The sequence below is a fragment of the Littorina saxatilis genome, linkage group LG14 (assembly GCF_037325665.1).
Source record: "Littorina saxatilis isolate snail1 linkage group LG14, US_GU_Lsax_2.0, whole genome shotgun sequence".
In the NCBI taxonomy this organism is placed as follows: Eukaryota; Metazoa; Mollusca; class Gastropoda; order Littorinimorpha; family Littorinidae; genus Littorina; species Littorina saxatilis.
This window is the reverse complement of record NC_090258.1, coordinates 4,072,444-4,079,943: the sequence shown is the minus strand read 5'-3', so window position 1 is coordinate 4,079,943 and position 7,500 is coordinate 4,072,444. Positions and strand designations below refer to the sequence as shown.

The 7,500-nt window shown below is 42.8% G+C and overlaps 1 protein-coding gene across 1 annotated transcript in view; it reads right to left on the bottom strand.

Annotated features, from left to right (window-relative positions):
- The window catches only part of LOC138946930 (endoplasmic reticulum membrane sensor NFE2L1-like), a 71,942-nt gene that overhangs the window by 48,972 nt on the left and 15,470 nt on the right, over positions 1-7,500 (bottom strand). The gene's annotated exons all lie outside the window — the stretch shown is intronic.

Genomic DNA, 7,500 nt, shown 5'->3' with positions numbered 1-7,500 from the left:
TGATGACGTCATATCCGGCTTTTCGTGAAAGTTGAGGCGGCACTGTCACGCCCTCATTTTTCAACCAAATTGGTTGAAATTTTGGTCAAGTAATCTTCGACGAAGCCCGGACTTCGGTATTGCATTTCAGCTTGGTGGCTTAAAAATTAATTAATGACTTTGGTCATTAAAAATCTGAAAATTGTAAAAAAAAGTAAAAATGTATAAAACGATCCAAATTTACCTTTATCTTATTCTCCATCATTTGCTGATTCCAAAAACATATAAATATGTTATATTCGGATTAAAAACAAGCTCTGAAAATTAAATATATAAAAATTATTATCAAAATTAAATTGTCCAAATCAATTTAAAAACACTTTCATCTTATTCCTTGTCGGTTCCTGATTCCAAAAACATATAGATATGATATGTTTGGATTAAAAACACGCTCAGAAAGTTAAAACAAAGAGAGGTACAGAAAAGCGTGCTATCCTTCTTAGCGCAACTGCTACCCCGCTCTTCTTGTCAATTTCACTGCCTTTGCCATGAGCGGTGGACTGACGATGCTACGAGTATACGGTCTTGCTGAAAAATGGCATTGCGTTCAGTTTCATTCTGTGAGTTCGACAGCTACTTGACTAAATATTGTATTTTCGCCTTACGCGACTTGTTACATTTAGTCAAGTTTTGACTAAATGTTTTAACGTAAAGGGGGGAATCGAGACGAGGGTGTGGTGTATGTGTGTGTGTCTGTGCGTGTGTGTGTGTGTGTGTGTGTAGAGCGATTCAGACTAAACTACTGGACCGATCTTTATGAAATTTGACATGAGAGTTCCTGGATATGATATCCCGAGACGTTTTTTTCATTTTTTTGATAAATGTCTTTGATGACGTCATATCCGGCTTTTCGTGAAAGTTGAGGCGGCACTGTCACGCTCTCATTTTTCAACCAAATTGGTTGAAATTTTGGTCAAGTAGTCTTCGACGAAGCCCGGACTTCGGTATTGCATTTCAGCGTGGTGGCTTAAAAATTAATTGATGACTTTGGTCATTAAAAATCTGAAAAATGTAAAAAAAATATTTGTTTTATAAAACGATCCAAATTTACGTTTATCTTATTCTCCATCATTTTCTGATTCCAAAAACATATAAATATGTTATATTTGGATTAAAAACAAGCTCTGAAAATTAAAAATATAAAAATTATTATCAAAATTAAATTTTTGAAATCAATTTAAAAACACTTTCATCTGATTCCTTGTCGGAATAGATATGATATGTTTGGATTAAAAACACGCTCAGAAAGTTAAAACGAAGAGAGGTACAGAAAAGCGTGCTATCCTTCTCAGCGCAACTACAAAACCGCTCTTCTTGTCAATTTCACTGCCTTTGCCATGAGCATGTGCGGTGGACTGACGATGCTACGAGTATAGCCTACGGTCTTGCTGAAAAATTGCATTGCGTTCAGTTTCATTCTGTGAGTTCGACAGCTACTTGACTAAATGTTGTATTTTCGCCTTACGCGACTTGTTTTATTCGCCAAGGGTTTTAATGAGATACGATACTGATACATGCAAAGCCTAGCGGTGACTGTAAATGTGGTTTTCTACTGGTGACGTGACAAAGTAACTGAGACAAACTGCATGCTCGTCTGTTCATCGCGGGAAGATATGCAGAATAATTGACAATATTTTTACTTGACGCTATGTTTCTCCTACTGACGTCTTCTCGAACTTTGTTTTGCTTTTGACGTCAAGGATTTCATTTTGGAAGAGAGGGTCACAAAGAGACGTCTATGTTTGTGTAATCAGCATCATTTGTCATTAATTGGAATCAGAGCACCCTTCGGGCCACTTGGGTATATATATGCCAAACCATTAACAGTCTGACTGCTTGCATAACGGCGTAGGAGTGTTTCTACTGATTCAGTGTCGTGAATGACACCCGTGTCAATCGAAGAAATGACTGAAGTTCAACACAGACAGAAGCCAGATTCAAAATTGTTGGTATGTGTCCAAGTGGAAGCCGGGGATGCTCTCATCCCGTGCAAAACCCTGGACACATTGACTTGGTACACATCATACTTTACATGAGAATAAATTGACGTGTCTTTAAGAATTGAAAGAGCCCGGACAAACGTTTTACATAATTATCTTAACTTAGGCTGTGCACTGGCAACTGTGGTACGATACTATGGCCGCAGCAAATCAACTCTCACGAGAATGTTCTTTTTCTTGTGTTGGACAGCCCCTTTAAACACTGTAGCCACGTGATCATTACTACTACTGCTACACTACTACAGAAGGTAAACATTGTCATTGCACCACACACCGGGCGAAACGATCAATGCTCTGGTCTAGGGCACATGCACTCCAGATGTGCCGTTAACTTAGCTTATGGGTACATTTGTATAGCCTTAGCCGCGGTCTTCGGGAAGCTGTGAAATGGCGGTGGGTTCTCTCTGGTGTGTTTATCTCGAGTTTTCTGTCAGATCAGATATGATATATAGCTAGCTCTGCCTTCTTGGGGTTATCGGTTATACGTGTGTGTGGTTGTTTTTGTTTTGATTTTTTTCCCCTTACCGTCAACACACACACATCACACACACACACACACACACACACGTGACACTCTCTCTCTCTCTCTCTCTCTCTCTCTCTCTCTCTCCGGCTCTCCAGTCTCTCTTTCTTTATGTCTCTCTCTCTCTCTCTCTCTCTCTCTCTCTCTCTCTCTCTCTCTCTCTCTCTCTCCGCGGCTGTCTCTCTGTATGATCTCTGTCACTCAGGTCTATCTCTCTCTCTCAGTCTCGCTCTCGCTCTCTCTCTGTCTGTCTGTCTCTCTTCCTCTCTCTCTCTGTCTCTCTCTGTCTCTCTCTCACTCTCTCTCTCTGTGTCTCTCTCTCCCTCTCCCCCCCCCCTCTCTCTCTCTCTCTCTCTCTCTCTCTCTCTCTCTTCCTGGGTGGCGCTGGGATATTTTCTGGGTTGACTTAAAAGTACAAAAATATGGGTAACCTCCACAAACACCCGCTCAGTATAGAAGCCACGAAGGTAAGACAAGTGTACCCAGTTTCTCACTCACACAGTCAAGGCTGATTACCATCGAGATCACCTCACGTTTGACCGAGCTCCGCCTTTTTGTGCTCACATTCAAACCATGACCTTAATACTGACGCGATCAAAAACACGACGTTAACGTCAGCGACACGTTGCTTGTTCCTTAATTTGAAGTATCGGAGACTGACTGACTGACTATTGGGGTTTAACGTCCTCTTAGACCAACTGGTCTATATTGGGACAGGTATTGGTAATACGCTGAAGATATGGTGTGATACTTTGATTCGAACAAGCCCGCATTGGTTTTGTCTCGTCAAAGTATCGAAAATACGATCATGATAATCAGAGACGAGAGATGATGCATGCGTGTCTTCGTGTTTTCCAAGCCCTGAGACTTTCGCTGTGAACGTGGGATCTTTTTCGTGCGCATGTGTGCACACGGGGGTGTTCGGACACCGAAGAGAGTCTGCACAAAGTTGACTCCGAGAAATAAATCTCTTGCCGAACGTGGGGATCGAACCCACGCTGATAGCGACCAACTGGCTACAAAGCCAGCGCGCTACCAACTGCGCTACGTCCCCCCCCCCCCCCCCCCTAGTATCGGAGAGTCCTGAACTGAAAAGCAGTACAACTGTGACATGAATGTGACATGAATGTCCAGCCCAGAAACGATTTCTACGCCCAGGAACAGAGGACCTCATGCATACTGAATAGAAACCGGTGGACGAAGGCACTATGTGCGTGCATCCGAGCGTGTGTGAGTTCTACTTATAGCCATGCTGAGTAAATAAATGATTACAATACCGGCCTCTGAGCAAATTTGATACTGCTATGCAACTGTTGATTTAATTGCTATATACGTGTATTAATTACGTATTATGCAAGTTCAGAAGGCCAGTGATGGAATGTGATGTTGAGATACAGTCAGGCTACAGTGTGGGTGTTTATCAGCATGGACGGCATTACGTGACACTTTCCTCAGTGTCTTATCTCATCTTATCTTCTCTTCTCTTACTTTATATTATCTTTTATTATCTTCTGTTCTCTTCTGTTTTTTCTCTTACCTCATCGTATTATATTGTATCTGATCGGATCTGAGGCTGATCATACCGTAGTTCCGCACGACTCAAAAGCCACAATACCAGGGTTGAACATTATAGAACGTCACGTTACAGTTTACAACTACTCCCCCCCCCCCCCTCCCTTCCATCACCCCATCACCCTGCAGCCCCCATCCACTCAGTTTCCTGGCCCGATTTCCTGAACCTGGCGAGTTCTCGACATCACTGCATTAGCCTCAGATTGTTGAAGTTTGTTGCTCCGTTTCCATGGCAACGGTCTAACACGCCCGGTATACCCGATAACAGATTATCAATATTTCCACAGTCGTTTTGAAGATAGAGATACTAAGTAGCACCTGCGCATGCGCCAGGTCTATATTGCCGGCAATAACGCCCAACATGTAGAGCATTATTCATTGCATGCGTTGTTTTATTGCACCCAGTTTAAAGCTAACTATTTTGACTGATGTTTTGGCAACAGACTGTTAAAAAGAAAAGTTCAATATGACAACAAAACCGTGTCTCTGTCTGTCCGTCCGTATGTCTGTCTGTCTGTCCGTCCGTATGTCTGTCTGTCTGTCCGTCCGTATGTCTGTCTGTCTGTCTGCTTGAATGTCTTTTTGTGTGTGTCTGTCTCTTTGGCCTGTTGAATACCGTAAAATGTACATAATATTCTTACTTGAGTTTCCGCTGCAACGTAGAGTTTATCCTTTTCTTCTTCTCGAAACTGTATTCATATACTCATTTCAAAATGCATGAATTAGAAAATACCAAAAGATCCTCCACACAGCCCGTTGGTGTGCGAATATAGTTTAGTCAGTAGCGAACTGGCTTTAAACCCACTTCCCCGCTATCGGCAAGGGTTCGAACCCCGGGTTTGACGTGTGACTTCTATAATTCTCAGAGGAGACCTTAAGCAAACTGTCATTTGTCCAAAGGCGCCAGTGTACCCACATGCGCACGATAAAGACCCTAAGTGTACAATGAAAAAAAGATAACAAGCAACAACAACCAAAAAGCAGTGCCGTTCTGTACGTTTCTAAGGCAAAAGCAACCCGAATTATCACGACAGAGGGTTATCTCATGTACAGGACTATACATTTACAACACTATCTTACCTTTCTGCCCGTCTAGAAAAGCAACATGCTGAAAATGGCCTGTAAATCGTCTTTACTATATATATGTAGAAATCCCACCCGAAGTCGTCAATACGGGTAGCTTCCGGAGTCTGCAGTTACCCTTTAGTGATTACCCGCATTCCTCGGTCTCTGTGATCGAAGTTCAGAACTAGTGCGCTTGCGAACCGGGGTAAGTAGTTGTTTAAAGCGTATGAACTGACGTGACACTTCTCTCAAAAACCGCGTACAGTTCTTCCTCGTCCAGGACAATCATAGATAGAGCCTTCAGGGGGAAAAATAAATTTAAACATTTTTTAAATTTAAATCTTCGCATTTTGTGTTCCGAAAAAGTTCAGATGCTCTAAATTGTCAATAAATAGTGACAGATATGCGTCGCACATTACTCACTGGAATTTCTAGAATATTTCATTCAGGACCTGTATATTTAGAGCGTTATGATTAAAATCAGTGATATTGAGCGCTCAAGGACATAAGAAGTTATGAAAAAAAATTGGGAGAAATAATAAACGTTGTTTTACGCCCTCACGGTAAAATTATTAGGGGCATTCTCACCGGGTGTAACTAAAACTTTAGCTGATGTGATTAAAAAAAAAAATACGGGATGAAGCTTGCGCACCTAACTCAAAGCGGATCGTACCAGGGTAGTTCTGTTCTACACCTAAACCAGCGGCGGGTAGATATAGCGTCGGCGGGTAGAAATAGCGTGCTGTTTGCCTAAATCCATGAATAGCACCACCTCGAACCTCTTGACCTTTTTTTTTTTAAAGGAGAGTATAGAAGTTGAACCAAGTTCATTGTGGTTTCTTTTCTTTATTTGGTGTTTAACGTCGTTTTCAACCACGAAGGTTATATCGCGACGAGGGAAAGGGGGGAGATGGGATAGGGGAAAGGGGGGAGATGGGATAGAGCCACTTGTTAATTGTTTCTTGTTCACTAAAGCACTAATCAAAAAATTGCTCCAGGGGCTTGCAACGTAGTACAATATATGACCTTACTGGGAGAATGCAAGTTTCCAGTACAAAGGACTAAACATTTCTTACATACTGCTTGACTAAAATCTTTACAAACATTGACTATATTCTATACAAGAACCACTTAACAAGGGTAATAAGTGAAGAATTTTATGGGTGAGAAAAGGAAAGTAAAAGGACTTTGGGGAGGCAGAAATAGAGAAGAAACAAGAAAAAGATCCTAATTAGGTTCACGGCATCGAGAGTGATGCGACCTTCTCTCAGAAATTAGTAGAGAAGGCTCCCCCATCCACCACCCGGGGGACGCGCCTCTACGCCAATTAGGGGGCGCGAGGAGTTCATTGTGGACCTATAATCATTTCTGGTATTCATGAACACACACACGCACGCACGCACGCACGCACGCACGTTCGGACACACGTAAGCTAGCTCGCACGCACACGCATGCACACACGCACGCACACACACACACACACACACGTTGACACGCAAGCACGCACACACGCACGCACGCACGCATGCACGCACGCACGCACACATACACGCACGCACGCACACACACACACACACACACACACACACATACACACACACATAGAATTGTGAAGCAGTCGAGTAGTACTAAAGCTTCAACTGATAGTGTGAGAGATGCGGCGCACACCATTCAGTGTACTTATATACCCCTTGACCTTGTTACCATCTTTGAAAGAGTGATGCAACTGGCCGGTTGTGTCAAGTGTATTCTACAGTAGATTTGATGGATTACGGGCGCAGTGGCCAAGTGGATAAGACGCCGGCATCCGATACGGAAGGTCGCGGGTTTGAATCCCGACGGCGTTTGGTGTTAAGGGTGGAGATTTTTCTGATCTCCAAGCTGTTATTTTCAGACCTGCTAGTGTCTCTACACACAGCACAAGACCCTGTACGCGCGGAAAAGATCCAGTAATCCATGGGGTCATAGCAACACATAAAAGGGTCTTTCCTGGCAAAATTGTATAGGCGTAGATAAAAATGTCCACCAAATACCCGTGTGACTTGGAATAATAGGCCGTTAAAGGTGAATGCTCGCCCCAATAGGCTTGAGGTTTGCTGGCCGATGTGAATGCGTGATATATTGTGTAAAAAAAATTCCATCTCACACGGCATAAATAAATCCCTGCGCCTTGAATCCGTGGTTGAGATATGTGCGCGATATAAATTGCATAAAATAAAAAAATAAAAACATAAATATCCAACATGCTTCCTCCGAACGCGGCGTATGGCTGCCTGAATGGCGGGTTAAAAACGTTCATAC